General features: G+C 40.5%; 1 pseudogene; it reads left to right on the top strand.

Annotated features, from left to right (window-relative positions):
- Positions 1-14329: 14329 nt before the first annotated feature.
- Positions 14330-14667, top strand: LOC102478647 (SRA stem-loop-interacting RNA-binding protein, mitochondrial pseudogene; annotated as a pseudogene).
- The last annotated feature ends 2757 nt before the right edge of the window (positions 14668-17424 follow it).

Here is a 17424-nt window from a genome sequence, read left to right as displayed (position 1 = left end):
CAACCTCTGAGAGCAATTGCACAGCTGATTCCTCAGGAAATGTCTCTTTTGGCCCAAACACCAGCCATAACATGGGAATAGGAGAGACTTCTCTTCTACCACCCACACAAAGCAAGGCAGGATTTTCCCCAGGATTCATCTTGCATTATTATACGTTCTCTTGTGAACAGATTTTAAAATAAATTCTATTATATTTGCATATTTTCCAAAATATGAAACTACAAAGTATACAAGTATTTTAGTCTCTGGTGTTTTTAACTATAAGGCATTTCTCTGTACATGTATTCATGGTTTCCCTGCAGGTGGTAAGGAAGCCCCACAGACTTTGTCTCTGGGAACTCAGAGGCACAGCAGAGCTCCAGCCTCCTTTCCCTCCACAGGCTCCCCCCACCTCTCCTTGCAGTGGGAGGTAAGATGATTGCCGTGGGAAAGAAAGTTCATTACTGAAGTGTCATCACCAAGGAGCACCTGTCGTCTCCTCGTTTCCTACAGAGCTAGGAAAGTCCCCAGGCAAAATGGAGTCCCTCACAGAATTGCCCCCAAGAACCCGCCTGAGAGTGACATGAATCCTTGCTCCTAGGTGCCCTTACAGTGGTCCTTGCTAATACTAACAAAATTGTTGGACACATGTAGGAATAAATAAATAAATAAATGGATTCAGATTCTGATGAGATCATGGTGTGTCCATATTTTGAGGAAGGCTGCAGAAGTAAGGCTCACGACCGGTGCTCAGCAAGCTGAACTCAGCCTAAGCAAATCAGACCATCCGGGTTAGAAGAAAGGGTATTGTCTACTCAGAAAAGGATTTTTCATTTTAGAGAGGTTATTCACAAGATTTCTTCAAACAGACACTTCCATACATACCTATAAGCGACTTGGTTTCATGTCCTGGGTTATTACCCCACTTTCTATATCACCTTGGGCAGGTTCCTTCACTTAGTTCCCCTATCACTAAAGATAAGGGCTCATAATGTCCATCTTACAGGGCTATTGTGAGCAATAAAACTAGAGATGAATCAGCCCAGCAACTGGCTAAGGCGCTGGACTCCACATGGCCGACCACAGTTTGGGTCTCAGACCTGGAATCTTGAAAATCACACCAGGTACGTGTGCATTCACATCGTAAATCCCAAGAGGAGAATGGAGGAAAGGGGATTGTGGTGTGGCCATGCCCCCTGGGGGATGATTTCTCACATTCCCTCTCAATCTCTCCGGCAAGTGTACATGCCCTAAGACAAAAACCTTAAAATAAAACAAACAAATGAACAAAAACTAGGGATCAATCAGAACCACAAAGAGATACCACTACATACCCTTAGGATGGCTATCTCAAGAAATCAAAACAGAACGTAAGTGTTGGCAAGGTCATGGAGAAATTAAAACCCTCATGCATTTCTGCTTGGAATTTAAAATGGAAAATAGTTTGGCAGTTTCTTAAAAAATTAAACATAGTGGGACCAGCAGTTAGCATAATGGCTATGTCGCTGGACTCCCATGTAGTCAACCGTGGTTCGAGTCCTGGACCTGGTGGCTTAAACTCACACCGGGCGCATGTGCGTGTGTGCCCAAGATCCCGAGAGGAGAATGGAGGAGAAGGGATTGCGGCGTGGCCATCCCCTCTGGAGAGTGATTTCTCACTTTCTATCTCTCTGACTCTCTCTGTCTGTCTGGCAAGAGCACGCGCCCTATAGCAAAAACCTCTCCAAAAAAAAAAAAAAATTAAACATAGTAACCCAGCTCCATGGTCCAGTCAGGATCCCACATAACCAACTATGAGGTTCACATCCTGGACCCAGCAGCTTGAGAAACATGCCAAGCACATCTGCATGCATGCCCAAGAGGAGGGAGAGATGGAGGTAAAGGGATTATACTGGCCTTTCTCCATGGCAGGGTTTGGGGTGGGGGGTGCTTTCTCCTCTTCCTCTCTCTCTGCCACTATCTCTGATGAGTGCACATGCCCTCTAGCAAAACAACAACAAAAACTTAAACATGGAATTGCCATATCATCCAACAATTTCACTCTTAGGTATTCAATGGGTGTTCAAAAAGTTTATGAAAAATGTGTATAAAAAGTTATCCATAAATTTCAAATTGTTGTGCAACAAAATGAACTCATATTGTAATTCCATTTTCCACAAACTTTTAAAATTCCCTTCATATATCCAAGAGAATTGAAAGCACAAAGTCAAACAGGGGTACACCCATGCTCATAGCAACATTATGCACAATAACCAAAAGGCAGAAACAAGCCAAATGTCCACCAAGGTATGAACAGATAGGAAATATGACATACACATACAGCAAGATTAGTCTGCCTTAAAACATAGTGAAATTTGGACACATACTATTAGGTCATGGGGAAAGTCATAATGTATCTTTATATATTTTTCTATGCAAAAATGCATCATGACTTTTCCAACGACCCAATACAACATGAATTCATTTTTTCAGGTAAACTAATGCAAACACAAAAGGGCAGATATTGTATTATTTCACTTAGGTGAGTATTACACACTGAATGCTTGTGTGCCTCCAAAACGTATATGTTGAAATCATCACCCCCAGTGGTGATTGGGAGGGTATTGGGAGGTGGTGCCTTCATGAATGAGATTAGAGCCCTTATCAAATACACCCCAGAGAGCTCTCTCCACCTCCTTTGCCATGTGGTTATATCACAAAACTCTTGCTATCTGCAGCCCACAAGAAAGACCTCACCAGAATCTGACCATGTTGGCACCTTGAGTCTGGAAGTCCAGCCTGCAGAACTACGAGAAATGTTTGTTGTTTACATTATCCAGTCTGTGCTAATATGTTATAGCAGCCTGAACTGACTAAAATAGTGAGTATTTAGAGTAGTCATAGTCATAGAGATTGAAAGAATGATGATAACCAGGGGAAGAGGAATGTGGAGTTATTAGTTAATGAATACCGTTTCTGTATGAAATGATGAAAAAGTTCTGGAAATGCATGGTGGTGACAGTTGCACAACATCAAGAATGTACTTAATGTCACTGAATTGCACACTTAAAAATGGTCAAATGATAAATCCTGTGTATATAAAAAGCATGAAATAATTAAAAATAACCTCTGGACAGGTGTTTCCTTGATGGTAGCTGAATCAGAATAATTTGGCTTCTACAAAATAGATGTCCCCTCATTGCAGGCCCCGCAGTGGATCCCACCATGGATAATACATTAGAACCCCCATGGCACTTTTTAGATAAGGCAGTGTTTGGGCTATAGCTTAGGTGCTGGGGCCTCAACATTCACATCTTTTTTTCTCTGTCTGAATGATCTTGAAATACTTCATTTCGAGGTCACAGACTGATATAATCTTCCGATGAACCTCTGTACTATATTTTTTATTTCATTTATTGAGTTTTTCAATTGGAAGATCCCAATTTGATTCTTTTTTTTATCATTTATATCTTTGTTCCTCATTCTGGTTGGGAATTATTTTGCCAATTCTGTTGAATTGTCTATCTGTATTTTCTTGTATCTTGCTGAGTTTCCTTAGGGTCATTATTTTGAATTCTTTTTCAGGCATTTCAAAGATTTCTTTTGTGTAGGGGGATCCATTACTGGGATGATTTTTTTCCTTTGGAGGTGCTACGTTTCCTTATTTATAAATGTGTGTGTGTGAGTCCCTATATTGGTATCTGAGGATCTTATGAGATAATCACCTCTTCCAATTTTATGGAGTACTTTTTGTTGGAAAATACTTTTTCCTGAGATGTGACCTGTAGAATCAGCTGGGTAGGGTAACTGGTTTAGGTTCTGTGTGGACATAGTAGTACAGTCTCCATGTGATCACTCCAGTGATAGTCCACGTTGGTGATGTCTGAGTGCCTCAGTGCTCCAGACCTCAAGTGTGTGTGGTGGTAGTGACACAACTTTGCTGGGGGTGCAGGATCACCATTTGGAACAGTTGACCATCAGCAGTGTTAGGGTCAGAGGTACTGGCTTACAGACTCTGGGAGCATGCCTGTGCTCAAGATAAATGGGGAAGTGGCCATATATAGCAGGAGGGGCTGGAACACAGACCTGAAGTCCCCAGGGAGACTATATCAAGGTGCATGGCCCTGGGCAGTGGAACTGGGATGGGTACCCCAGTCAGTGGTAACTGGGAAGGGCGGCCTGTGTCACATCTGTACCTTCGTTTGTACAAGTCCCAGGTGATTTAACTGAGCTGTAGAGTGGACAAACACTACCTTGTGGTGCTGAAACACTGATCTAGCCCTTGGTCTGGCCAGGTGGTCTGTGAGCAATACCATCTGTTTACCCCAGGGTACTACATAAGTATTATCATTTTCTGTCTGTATCATGAAATAAAAATGTTTAGAAGCATTCTAGGTAAAGTCTACCTCTATAAGTAGCAAGGAACTATTATTAGCATCAAAGCAGAGGATGAACTGACCCTCTGAGGCCTAAAAAATATTGAGGGGTAAATTCATATAAACACTGTTCATATGCCAGGTATTTCACACATTTTGTCCTACAATGTTCCTAAGATCCCACGGAGGACAATGCTATGAATCCTACCTTACAGATAAAGAAACTGAGGCTCAGACATATAGTCTAATCTGAATATCTGAAGTCTGAAATGCTCCAAAATCCAAAACTTCCTGAGTACCAAAATTACCCCAGAAGTAGAAAACTCCACACCTGACCTCATACGATGGTTCCCACTCAAATGTTGCAATACAAAAATATTGTATAAAATTACATTTGCACTATGTGTATGTGAAACAGGCATTTTGTGTTTAGACTTGGGTTCCATTCTTAAGATATTTCATTATGCGAATGTAAATATTCCAAAATCCAAAAATCTTGAAATCTGAAACACTTCCAGTTTCAAGTATTTCGAATAAGGGATACTCAACCTGTGTTAAGTAGCCTGCCCAGGTTACTTGTTACGGAACAGTACATGCATTAGCCTGAATCTGTGCCCAGGTCCAACTCCAAACCTTGGGTTTTTCCACTGCAGTTTATTTCAGCATTCTTCACTCTCAGCCTTGACACTTGTTGCATAGCAAAACCTAAAATTCAAAGTGGACTAGAACCAAATCCCAAATCATGGCATGACCAGGAACCAGAAAATGCTGTTCCTGGCCCTCAGGGAAAGGCTAGTGTCCACCTCCCTATTTTTCCTCTTAAGTCTTAATGTGCTATTTCTTGTTTCTGGGTCACAAGCACATGATTCCAACCCAAAGCCAGTATCAAACCCACCCAAGACTCTTTTCTTTGATAAAATAAGTAAAACTAGGTCAGCCTGAAAAGTAAACTTGCATGTAGATCAAGACTCCTTGACCTCTAAACGGCCACTTTACCTGATAAATCCCATTTGGCTCCTTTTACTGTCAGGCTGTCTAGTGATATATTTACTTAGCTCTAATATCAATGCTCATTCCTCCATTACTATCAACATACAGTAATGGAGGCCTTTAATTTGGCTACGTTTTAGGAATAGATACTTCTGGGGCATACTGTACAAAGAGATGCCATTTATTGAGGTCACAGGTAAGAGGGAGGTTGGTCCAATGTATTGCTTAGAGTAAGATGACAGGCATAATTACCCTGCCTCATTGACTCTGTTTAACACCATCTTCTTTCAGGTGCTTAGGTTATTGTGTTTTGCAGAAACCCAGGATAAGTTTTGAGCAAGGGTATGTTATACTCATGTGTCAAGATTAGAAATGAGTGTGTCGGGCTTCAACTTTCTTATCTACCTCTCCCTGGCACAGAAGCACCCCTTGGAGAAACAGTGACCATTTTTAATGCACTGAAGACAGGCTTTAGACAAAGTCATTTGTTGACAGTCAAAATTCCTGGTGTGTTAGTTGTAAAAGTACCGGACTGAAACTATACAAGCATTGAGCCTGATTGGATGGTTGTCCTCTGAGATTGCTAATTGTGTTCATTTCACATGGCCAATTACATTGTACAGTCACATTATTTACTGTAAGATGCCACTGTGGGACTCCAGAGTGCTCTCTCATCAACTGAGCAGGCAGCAATGATGCTATTGTCACCTGGACCAAGAAGGGAATGATTCCAAATTGACATAAGCAGCAATTTTATCCTTTATATGGAAATGCATAGGTTGCCTTTGATTGCATTGTGACCTTCCAAAGGATATATTGAAGTCCTTACACTTCCATCCCCACCTGAGAATATGACCCTATTTGGAAATAGGGTCTTTGTAGATGCAATCAAGTTAGGATGAAGTCATTAGGAGGGGCACTATTCCAGTGTCCTTATAAAAAAAGGAAAACACCAGGTGAAGACAGAGACACAACGGGAGAAGACCAGGTGATAATGGAGATAGAGATTAGAGTGATTCAGCTACAAACCATGGAATGCTGAAGACTGCTGGCCACTACCAGAAATGGCAACCACTAGAAGCTCGAAGGAGGCAAGGTTTCTACCAAGAGTCTCACAGGGAGCTTGGCCCTGCTGACACCTTGATTTCAAGCTTCTAGCCTCCAACACTATGAGAGAATACATTTTTGTATTCTAAACTACCATGTTTGGGGTACTGTGTTATGGCGGCCCTAGGAAACTAATACACTGCCCTTTCCTTTAAAGTGCATTTGGTGTGGGAGCCACATGGAAAGTGGCTACATGTCGTAGATGAGCTCTGTTGTTCCATATTGTGTTCTTTCTTTTGGTTTTGAGGCAAATTAATTAACATGATACAGAACAGGGAGAATACAAATGCTGAAGCCCTCACTTTAAGCCCTCGTCCTCTTTTGTTCTCCATTATTGCACCAAATTATTTAATTGGGTCTTTCTGATTGTGCTCAGACACAGAAAAGAACACAGTCTATTGTGAGACGCCCTACAACCATAATGCAATATCAAATTCAATTCCCATCAAAAGTGCTCGCTGCTAAAAGCCTGTTCTGTGGCTGCAGATTAATGAAGATCTGCATTGAGCAAAGTGGTGGTCGCAGGGACATTATTTTCCTCCAATAGAAGGCCTATTCTCAAAGAACAATAAGAGCATAGAGAAGCGTTAGTCTGCTTATGGATAGAAATAAATCAAAATGAATAAGAGGGTTGATGGAAATAGTCTGAAAGCAGCAGAATGAATGTTGAAAACACTGGTTTTTGTTTTGTGAGAACATTTACTCTTTTTTTTTTCCTGTCCCCCTTCTTCCTCGAGTCCCTCATAAAATGCTGCTAGGTGCAGAATCAAAAGCTGTGGAGTGAAGGACAAAATATGAAAATTCAAAGCCCAATTGTAGATAATCAACAATTTATTGATGCAATCTGGCCTAGTGTCGCCTCACTGCTGAGACCCACAGTGGTGGGGAAGGTGAGTGGGCTCTGACCAGTCTTGTAAATTTGGGTGAGGGGAAGCCATTCCCAAGGAGGTAATGGTTATAAAGATGGAGAACTGTATGAGCTGCTCTGGGTTACTTACACACTGAGATGAACCCTTGACTCTCTTTGCCGCCTTTGCTGTTGGTTGAATTTTCTACCCTTTCTCGTTTTCTCCTCTCTCATTGTCCCCAAACCCTTTTGCCCTGGAATGGCCTATTCTCACCTCCCTTCCACTCTTCCTAATTTAAAACTCCATCCTAAATTCCATGAGGAATTCCTCAACCTGACAATTTCAGCCTTCCTTAATCTCTGTCCCTTCCTAATTTCCCCAGGCACATATTATCTGTCCTGTACTTTCAATACAGGTGTGTATTAAACTAGATACCTGAGCTGTCCAATATGGTAGCCACCAGCCGCATGTGGCAACTGAGCACTTAAAATATGGCTAGATCAAACTGAAATGTGCTGTAAGTGTAAAATGCACACTGGATTTCAAAGACTTGGAACCAAAATCATAAATTAAGTGTCTTAATAATTTTCAAAATTTGGTTACATGGTAAAATGATATCTTGATTATATTGAGTTAAATAAAATAGTTTATTAAAATGAATCTCCCTTTCACTGTACTTCTTTTTAAAAAAAAAAAAAGAACTATTTTATTTAACCTTATTTATTTACTTATTTTAATTTGACCAGAGAGTAACAGAGCAAGAGAGAGAGAGAGAGAGAGAGTGAGAGAGTAAGCTGCCCAGGTCCGGAACGCTAACCATGGTCAGCCATGTGGGAGTCCAACGCCCTTAACCAGCATGCCACCTGCCAGTTCCTCATTTTACTTCTTAAAGTGTATCTACTAGAAAATTGAAAATGGCATCTGTGGTTCACATTGTGACTTGAATTATATTTCCACTGGACAGCACTGCTGTATACAACTGAAGGTAAAGCTCACCTATGGCCTCTAAAATGGTGGCCATCAGGGGCCAGATGTGGCAGCATGTTATCAAAATGCATAGCTCTGCCAGGTTAACCTATGTGGGTAGATTCTCAGGTTTCCCTCTGGAAATTTCCTTTATCAATTTCGCATTCTCTTTTTCCCAGAGTGAAATCTCTCCCTTTTTCCAGAGTCTTTCCTCTGACTACTTAACTCCAAAAATCTTTCTTCTGACATTCCTGGCCTATTTTAATTCTACTTTCACTGCTAAACGTCTTTAAAAGGTATGCTATGCTCACACTATTTCTTCTTGTTACTCTTCAAATGTGTAACTGGGCCCCAGAAACCTTCATGAAGATGATGTCCTTTTCAAATCTAGTGACTCTTAGACTTCATATTTTCTACATCAGGGCAGTCATTGACATCACTGACCTCTTATTACTATTTCCTGAAATGAGATTGTTTTTAACTCAACTTTCTTTTCTCACGTCTTTTCTTTTTCTTTTAGAGAGAGACTTTTTTTTTGGGGGGGGGGAGATTTTCACTGTAGGGCGCATGCGCTCGCCAGACAGACAGAGAGAGACATAGAGACAGAAAGCGAGAAATCACCCCCCAGGGGGGATGGTCACGCCGCAATCCCTTCTCCTCCATTCTCCTCTCGGGATCTTGGGCACGCATGCACACGCACCCGGCGTGAGTTTTAAGCCACCGGGTCCGGGACACGAACTGCAGTCGACTACGTGGGACTCCAGCGACATAGCCATTACGCTAACTGCTGGTTCCCTAGAGAGAGACTTTTTGACTATAGAGCATATGTACTCACTGGAAAGACAGAGAGAGAGAGAAACAGACAGTGAGAAATTACCCCCTGGGAGGATGGCCATGCCACAGTCCCTTCTCCTCCATTCTCCTCTCAGGATTTTGGGCATGTACATACACGCACCTGGCATGAGTTTGGAGCCACCGGGTCCAGGACTCAAACTGCAGTCAACTGCGTGAAAGTCCAGAGACATAACCATTATGTCATCTACTGGTCCCTCTTTTCTCATGTCTCCCCGAGGTTCTATCCTAAGCTCTCTACTTATACAACCTTGATTTCTGTTACTCAGCTATCATGTTGCCATGGTGATTTCACCCACATGTGTACAAGCACACACACATGCAGGTACAACAAACATACAAACCCACACACACACAGTACACCCCCATACACTAGCTAGATCTCACTCCCAACATCTAGGTCCACTGCAAGCCTCCCAACCTTTTCATATCCAAACAGAATCGGCCTTCGACTCTCATAAACCATCTCCTCCTTCTGACTTTCTGTATCTAATCTCTAGTCACTGGTTTGAGGTCTCAGAGTCATCTTTGACTCTTATTCTCAGACTTAAACACATCTATTGACTCTCCCCTAACAATGTTCAACCATTGCTACCCTCTTCTGTTTTCACAATGTCATCTCTCTTCAGTCCCCACAAATGTCTTCTTTAGAGCATTATGAAAGCTTCTCTTCTGCCTCCCTACCATCAGTCTCACCCTCACCTCCACCACCAAGTTTATGCTGCAGTCATTTACCAGATCAGAATTATTGTCCCAAGACTCACGTCTAAATAGTTCAAAACTCTTCAAGGATTAGACATGTCTACCTAATAAAGCCTAATCCTACAGTCTAATATTCCAGGTAAGGTTACATGTAGTGTTCCCAACTTTCTTTCCTACTACTTCTGTTATATTTTCATACATTTCAACCAAACCAGAATATTTGTCTGTTCTTCCTTTATTTTAGATCTGTGCACTTAGCTGCCGCCCTACAGGGCCAGACCTCTACATACTGTTGTAAAAGACGTATCTCTTATATAGAGAGCAAGACTATGTAACAGAGAACAGGATTATGTATTAAACTCACTGTGAAATCCTCTTTCAGTTAAGAAAAAAATTTAGTTCTTTCATACTTAATATGACTTGTGATATATTTAAGTTTACTCGTGCCATGTTATTTTATGTTTTAAGTATATTTTCTTGCTATCACCCCTTTCTTCTTGCTGTTCATGTGTTCATCAGATTGAGCTTTATTTTATTGTTGTTTCCAGCCCCAGTAACGGTTTGAAAGTTCCTGAGATAGTAAGAAAGGAGACTGGCTTGGAGTTTCACAGTGGTTAGAAGGTGGAACCAAGGTGAAGATCCCACACGTGGTATGAACGTTTCACCAGAACTCAAAAGAGAGTACATCCACACTTTGTTTTCAGCTTTCCCAGATATGGACAGAGAGAAAGAAAGTGGGTTAGCAATCAAACAAACGGTAGAGTCAATTCGATTATGGTAGTGGTGCTCACTTCCTGGGTATACTCCTTAGAATCAAACCACTTAATAGCGTCATCAAACTCTTGCAAGGTTTAACAGTTACATTTTCCATCAACTGACCACACCGTGTCTGACCAGCGAGTTGGACGTTTCTGTAGTATTCTTGCAAATGCAATCTCAAAACAGTTCCCTGGAAGTGAGTTCCAAGGGTCACACCATTTCTGCTGTCTGACTTTTCTTCACGGCAGGCATTACATCAATGACTTGGCTCTAAGTCTAGGGTTTACAATTGGTCCTTAGTGCAAATAGCTGCAAATGGCACAAGTTCCTCATAATTTCAGACAAGCCCCTACAAGTGTCAGGATGACTCAGTCCCCAAATTTAGGAGTGCAATGCATTTCATTTCATTTTATTTTCTCTCTAAACTTCATTTGCATTTTAAGCCTTGGAGAGTAGTTGGGGTGGGAGGTGTGTGTATGTGTGTGGGGGCGTGGGACAGGGGAGGACTCCAACTGAAGATACACTGTAGTAAGAAGAGTCTAAGTTTCTACTAATCACACAAAAAGGGAACTTAAAATACAAAGCTCTGGGAGGTTCATGTTGTGCCTAGAAATTGGGTCCCCATGACTTGTATTTCAGTATCCTCACCAAAGTCACTATTGTCCCTTGGGTAATATTTAATATTGTTTGTTCTTTCATGTCATATGCATTTTCTCATTTAATTTTCTTGATGTAGGGGGAATGTAGTCTTCCCTGAAACTTTCTATTACATGAAATGAAAGCAACTTATCCTAATATGTTTCCCCTTTTCTTTGTACTTTAAAATCTCAGAACCAAATTTACTGTTCAGTTAAGAAACAGTTTCTGGGTCAGCAGGTTGGTGTGTTGGTTAAGGTGCTGGACCCCACATGGCCAACTCTGTAGTTCAAATTCCAGACCCAGTGACTTGAGAAAAAAAAATCACTTTGGGCATGTATGCACACCCCAAAATCCCTAGAGGAGACTGGGGGAGAAGGGATTGTGTCGTGGCCATCCCCTGTGGATGGTGCTTTCTTGTTTTCCCTCTCTCTCTAAAGTCTGTATCTTTACCTATATTTTTTTTCTACTAATGTTTTTCTTGTTTGTTTGGTTTTTTTGGAGAGATTTTCGCTATAGGGCACTTGCCTTCGTTGGAGAGACGAGAGAGAAAGTGAGAAATGACCTTCCAGGAGGGTTGGCCACACTGCAGTCCCTTCTCCATTCTCTTCTTGGGATTATGGGCACGCATGTACACACACCCAGTATGAGCTTCAAGTCAACAAGTCTGGTTTCAAACTACAGTCAACCATGTGGGAGTCCAGCACCTTAAGCACTATGCCACCTAATGCCCCCCCCCACTGATGCCTTTGTTAAAATGAACCCATGAATTGACTATTTAATAGATGCAAAACAAATTTTAAACAGGTTAAATGAGCAGATTTATCTATCCATTCAAAAACTATGAACTGGACCACTATCTGGTGACAGGTATTGTACTAAACACTAGGCAGTTCAAAGCTAGATATGAAGAGTCCCGCAGGTATTTACTGTCTACTTCTGGTGGGGATAAACACATAAGCCACAGTGACAGCTGTATGCACAGGGTACAAAAACATCATGAGATTACGACATGGAAAAGATTATGAGAGCTGAGTCCTGACGAATGGCTGGTACCTGCTAGGTAGTGAAGAGAATTCTGGGGAAAGGTTTATTTTTTTTCACTCACTCCTTTTTTCTTTTTATACTTTTGCTAAAGGGCACATGTATTCGTCAGAGAAACAGGGAGAGAGAGGGGAAGTGAGGAATCAGTCTCCCAAGGGGGACGGTCATACCACAATCCCTTCTGCTCCGTTCTTTCATGATTTTGGGCACACACACACACACACACACACACACACGCGTGCCCTGTCTGATTCTCAAAGCCAAGTCCAGGACTTGAACCATGCAATTGGCTCTACTGGATCCAGCGTCTTAACCTCCACACCATCTGCTGGCCCATCACATTCTTTTAAAGCAAGAAATAGTTTATGGTTTTAAGCATGCATAAGGTTGATTGTCTTAAAACAATAATTATTTAAATATAATTGAATTTTGTGTTACCTAAAGGAATATTCAGACTTTTAAGAGATAAATTTATTTGGTCAACAGAGTTGTTTCAGAAACATTATGTACACAAGATCCATCTATCTGGACAATGGTTTGTTTCCTTTCAAAAAAATTCACCAGATTGTTCTAGGAACTCTTTGAATTCAACTAACCATGAGAAATCTCCTTTTTAAAATAAAGTAATTAAAAGTTGGATATTGTTACTATTGAAAAATATTCTTTATGAAGAAGTTGATTTCTTTGATATAATATTCATTTCCCTTGGGGAAACACCCTTGATAAATGAAAATATTTTCACAGCAAATAATCATTGCTTTAAGTTCATTTAAATTGATTTGATAATCTGTTTTAATTCCTGTGGCAAATTTCTATGTGGAAAGAATTTTAATTAAAATAAAAGCAATATATGCATATGACTTTTTAAAAAAATCAAATAGTAGAAAGAGCTTATAATGCAAAGAGCTGTCCTTGCCCAACCCTCTCTATCCACAGCTACCTCCCTCGAGAAAATCATTTTAAACCATCTCCGTTTTTTAGTCCTTCCGATGTGACTTCATTATCTCTGAATTATATACCTTACTTCCATTTCTTTACTTTTTAAGGGGATTTGGCTTTTCTAATACTTCTCATTTCATATTTCACTATCACTCTCATTTCATATTTCAATATTACCTCTATTTGTTTACCTTTAGTTAAACAGTAAGTTAAACTTCTATTTTCCAGTCTGTCAGCTGGAATTAGTACACCTCAACTCCCAACTTTGGCAGCTAAAGACATTAGTGCCTTTGTTTTCCCCAACTTTTCCTGGCTGTAGTTTAAAAAAAGAAATGTCGACATATAAATACTGTTCACTGCAGATTCAAGTGTCACGATAAGACTGTATTTCCTCCTTTAGAGATCCAAAGTGGCGTCCCCAATTCCTCTTGGTGAGTTTCATTATGACGGAATCATCTTTATTACACCCCATCACTTCTTGAAAAGTTTGCCTGGTTTTTGTTTATTCTGGATCATGTCTTGCACAATGTTATGGTTTTCTGTGAGATCCTGCTTGACTCTCATTTCTAGCTGAGAGAAGATCATGTACCTTCTTATAATACCCTTAGAATTAATTTCATTCTTTTTCATGCTATCTACTGACTTCGTATGCTATGTCCTTATTCTTTCCCTCATATTTCTTATCTCAGAATTTGTGTTCTACTTTTTTCTTTAGTTTTTTTTATTTTCTTCAAATGTTCTTCACACATCTTATTAATACTTTTAACACTAGTGTTTAATTTTCAAGGAATCTCTAATTATTCACCTTCATGATGTATTTCTTTTATTTTCTGGATGTATTGTCTTTTTTGAATCTCTCTCAAACTTTCCACTGAAAGGTTTGTTGCTAAGTAGTTTTCTTTTTTCCCTGTTTCCTGACTTATCTCTACTTTCTCCATTTGCTTACCTTTTATTTGTTAGCCTTTCCTCAAATATCTAGTGATTCTTGGTTGATGATTTGTCTTTAGAAGGAGGCCACCAGAAGGCTGGCTAAAACTCAGTATAGAAAGACTGTGCTTTGGGGGGTCAGCAGGTGGCATGCTATTTAAGGTGCTGGATACTCCCACATGGTCCACCACGATCTCTGGACAATTTAAAAGTAAAAGTTTGAAAATGGCGGCCTCCACAGTAAGAGCAACCGTGGCGTTGCGTACGAGTATTAGTTGTCCCATTGCTTTTGTCAGAAAAATTCCTTGGACCGCAGCTTTGAGCGAGCTGATAGAACACTTTGCACAGTTTGGCCATACATGGAAGTGCACTATACTTTTTTAATAAAGAGACTGGCTTTCACAAAGGTATGGGTTGGATTCATTTTTTTTTTTCAGAAGAACTTCAGAATGCACTACAAACAGGAAAATCTTATTATCGATGGTGTAGAGCCCCACGTTCAAACTCAAAAACCAAACGTTTTTCAAGAGAATCAAATATCTGATGAAGAGAAAGATTTCTGAGACTATCATTGCCTATTAAAGTAAACATAACAAAAAAAATAAACAAATAGGGGCCGACAGGTGGTATGGTAGTTAAGGTGTTGGAACACTCCCACATTGTGGACCATGGTTTGAGTCCCGGACATGGTGGCTTGCTTTCTCACTTTCCATCTCACTCTTAGATAGCTTCCATCTTAGCCAATACTTTTCTATTCACTCCTTTCATCCATGATTTTTATTTTTTTTTTTTTATTCTCAACTCTCCAGTTTCACTTCATTGCATAAGATTACGGTTTGGAAATTTATTTTCTTTCATGTAATTAACCATAGGGATAGCACTAGAAAGACACATGCCAAGTTCAAATTCTTCTACTAAAATTTTTTGCCTATGCATGTGCTGGGTGAGTAACAATTAAGATAGAAGTGTTTGGGCTCAGCTGCAGTGCTGCATCGGGGGGAGGGGCACTGCTGTGCAGTGACAGACAACATGGGAGTCTTGGGTTCTGTTCCCCTCCCAGACCAACCTAAACAGATCAGGCTAATGTCCTAGCTGACTAGGAGACTGGGTCAGGAGGATTGTCACATGGTAAAACCATGTCAAAAATACTTTCTCTCTTCCTCCCGGTATCTCTCTCTCCCTGACAAAAGAAGGAAGGAAGGAAGGAAGGAAGGAAGGAAGGAAGGAAGGAAGGAAAGAAGGGAGGAAGTGGTTTTACAAAGTTGTTGGTTTCAGACTTCTTCCATGATCTGCTTCACAAAATGTAAAGCTTACCCTAAAGATCCAAAATGGCTGCTTGAGTTCCAGCCATTAAGGCCACATTCTACATGGAGAAAAGGAATAAGGGAACTGAGAAAAGTTCCTGGAAGTTGCACATGACACTTCTGTTAAATCATTGACTCCACAGATGACCACACCAAGCTGCAAAGGAAGCTGGGAAAAGCAGTCTTAATTCTATGTGGCTATGGGGTCACAAGTATTCCAGGAGTAAAAAGTAATAACTATTGCGGTCAAATAGCCATCTTTGTCACAATAGGCAACCGACAATACTTAGCAAGGCTTTCTACCCTAGTGTTCATAAAGTGTCAAGGTCTGTCCTTAGTACTCTGCCGATATTAACTTACCTACTTATCACAACGCCATATAAAGTAATGGTGCTATCTCCATTTTCCAGATGAGAAAATGAAGTGTACAGTTGATTATTTCGTTTGTTTGATAACCAGTGCATAGCCCAACACTGCCCCTCTTGCCCTGGAGTATTTAATTAAATGCTTTTTGGTGACCTCAACTGACAATGAAAATGCACAGATCTGTGAGAGGCTGGTTTAAGCCTATTACTTTGGATAATTATATTTGCAAAGCGTTTTAAATTATTGATGTTTACTTGCTAAGATTCTGTGCTGGGAAGAGCACATCTCGAAGCATGTGCTTAAGTGAAGAGCCCTCATGATTAGGTGTGTTGGTTAAATATCCAAGGAATTCTGGAATCACTAGTCATAATTTCACAGTGCTGGGCCTTAGAGTGCAGCAGGTCCTGAGGGTATGTGTTGTGGAATCGTGACAGGTCCCCAAGATCTCCGGAAACAGATTTAGAACAGGGAAAGACCACACTTGGGGTGGGGGTGAGGAAGGATCTGCTAAGAGCCACACATGCCAGAGCGGCTGGTGAAAAGTGACTTGTCATCTTTTTTAGGTAAATGTTTTCCTGTTATTTCCTGGGAGTCCTTTTAATGTCTGGGAAATACAATAGGATGTCCAAAAAGGCCTTTCATCACTAAGACAATTTGGCCAAGAAATATATTGCAAACTCTACCTTTCCAAAAAGCACTATCATGCGTGCTTATTCACTTTCTTCTCGTTCTAACCTCCACACAATGTCAAAGTGCCCCACAAGAATGGGAGGTCATGAGACTTTTCAGATGATTTTGCTGTGAATTTTTAAATATTTCATGTAAACCATAGACTGATGTTCATTACAGCTTCCTCATCCTGTGGGTCGTTTGCCAAATAAAATACCAGGAAGGAAAGTCTGAGAGATTTTTACGTATGAACCTTTTTTTTTTAACCCTCTTTAAAATATATTTCCTCTTAGTAACAAAGGAACGTGAGCTCTCGAAAGCTTTGTGCTGTGCTATAACTTTCATATTACCCTTTCCGTAGCCATTTTTCTTAGGCAGCAAGGTGTGTATCATTCATTGCAAGTTTACTTCATTCCCCTGGATTCATAGCTGATGCTCTGTGGACCATAAAATTTCAGCTGCAAAACCAGAACATCTCATTATTTCTGAAATATCAAGCTTGTATCTTCTTGATAAATAATTCCTACTAGTATAATGTATCAGACTAAAACATATTTTCTGAGGCCAGTGAGGTTAAAGCGGCAATCTCACCTTTTTTAATTTTTTTGCCCTGAAGACAGTGATTTCCATATATAGAGTGACCCCGGTTTGTGTTGAACATGGGGAATGAGGATGAAGCATGAAACGACACATATTGCTGTCAGAGATTTGAAATGAGGCCTGCTAACCTGTAGGCAGCCTTCCAGACTAATCAGCCCCTCGCATTACCAATGTATTCAGATAGCGGCATACCTGAGCTGGCGTGGACTGGAAGTTTCCCCTTCCTTCCCTCTCCTTCTCTTTTTTCTTTCTTTTTCATTTTTTTACTTTACAGTCATTGACAAACACTACATTTTAATATAACTCTTCTTTTTCTTTCTTTTCCTGTTACAAAAAGGAGAGAGAGAGAAAGAGAGAGAGAGATGTTCTCTATTGACACTG

Source organism: Tupaia chinensis, unplaced genomic scaffold (genome assembly GCF_000334495.1).
Source record: "Tupaia chinensis unplaced genomic scaffold, TupChi_1.0 Scaffold000503_1, whole genome shotgun sequence".
NCBI lineage: Eukaryota > Metazoa > Chordata > Mammalia > Scandentia > Tupaiidae > Tupaia > Tupaia belangeri.
Note: the sequence above shows the minus strand (reverse complement) of the source record. Positions and strands in the feature narration are given on the sequence as shown.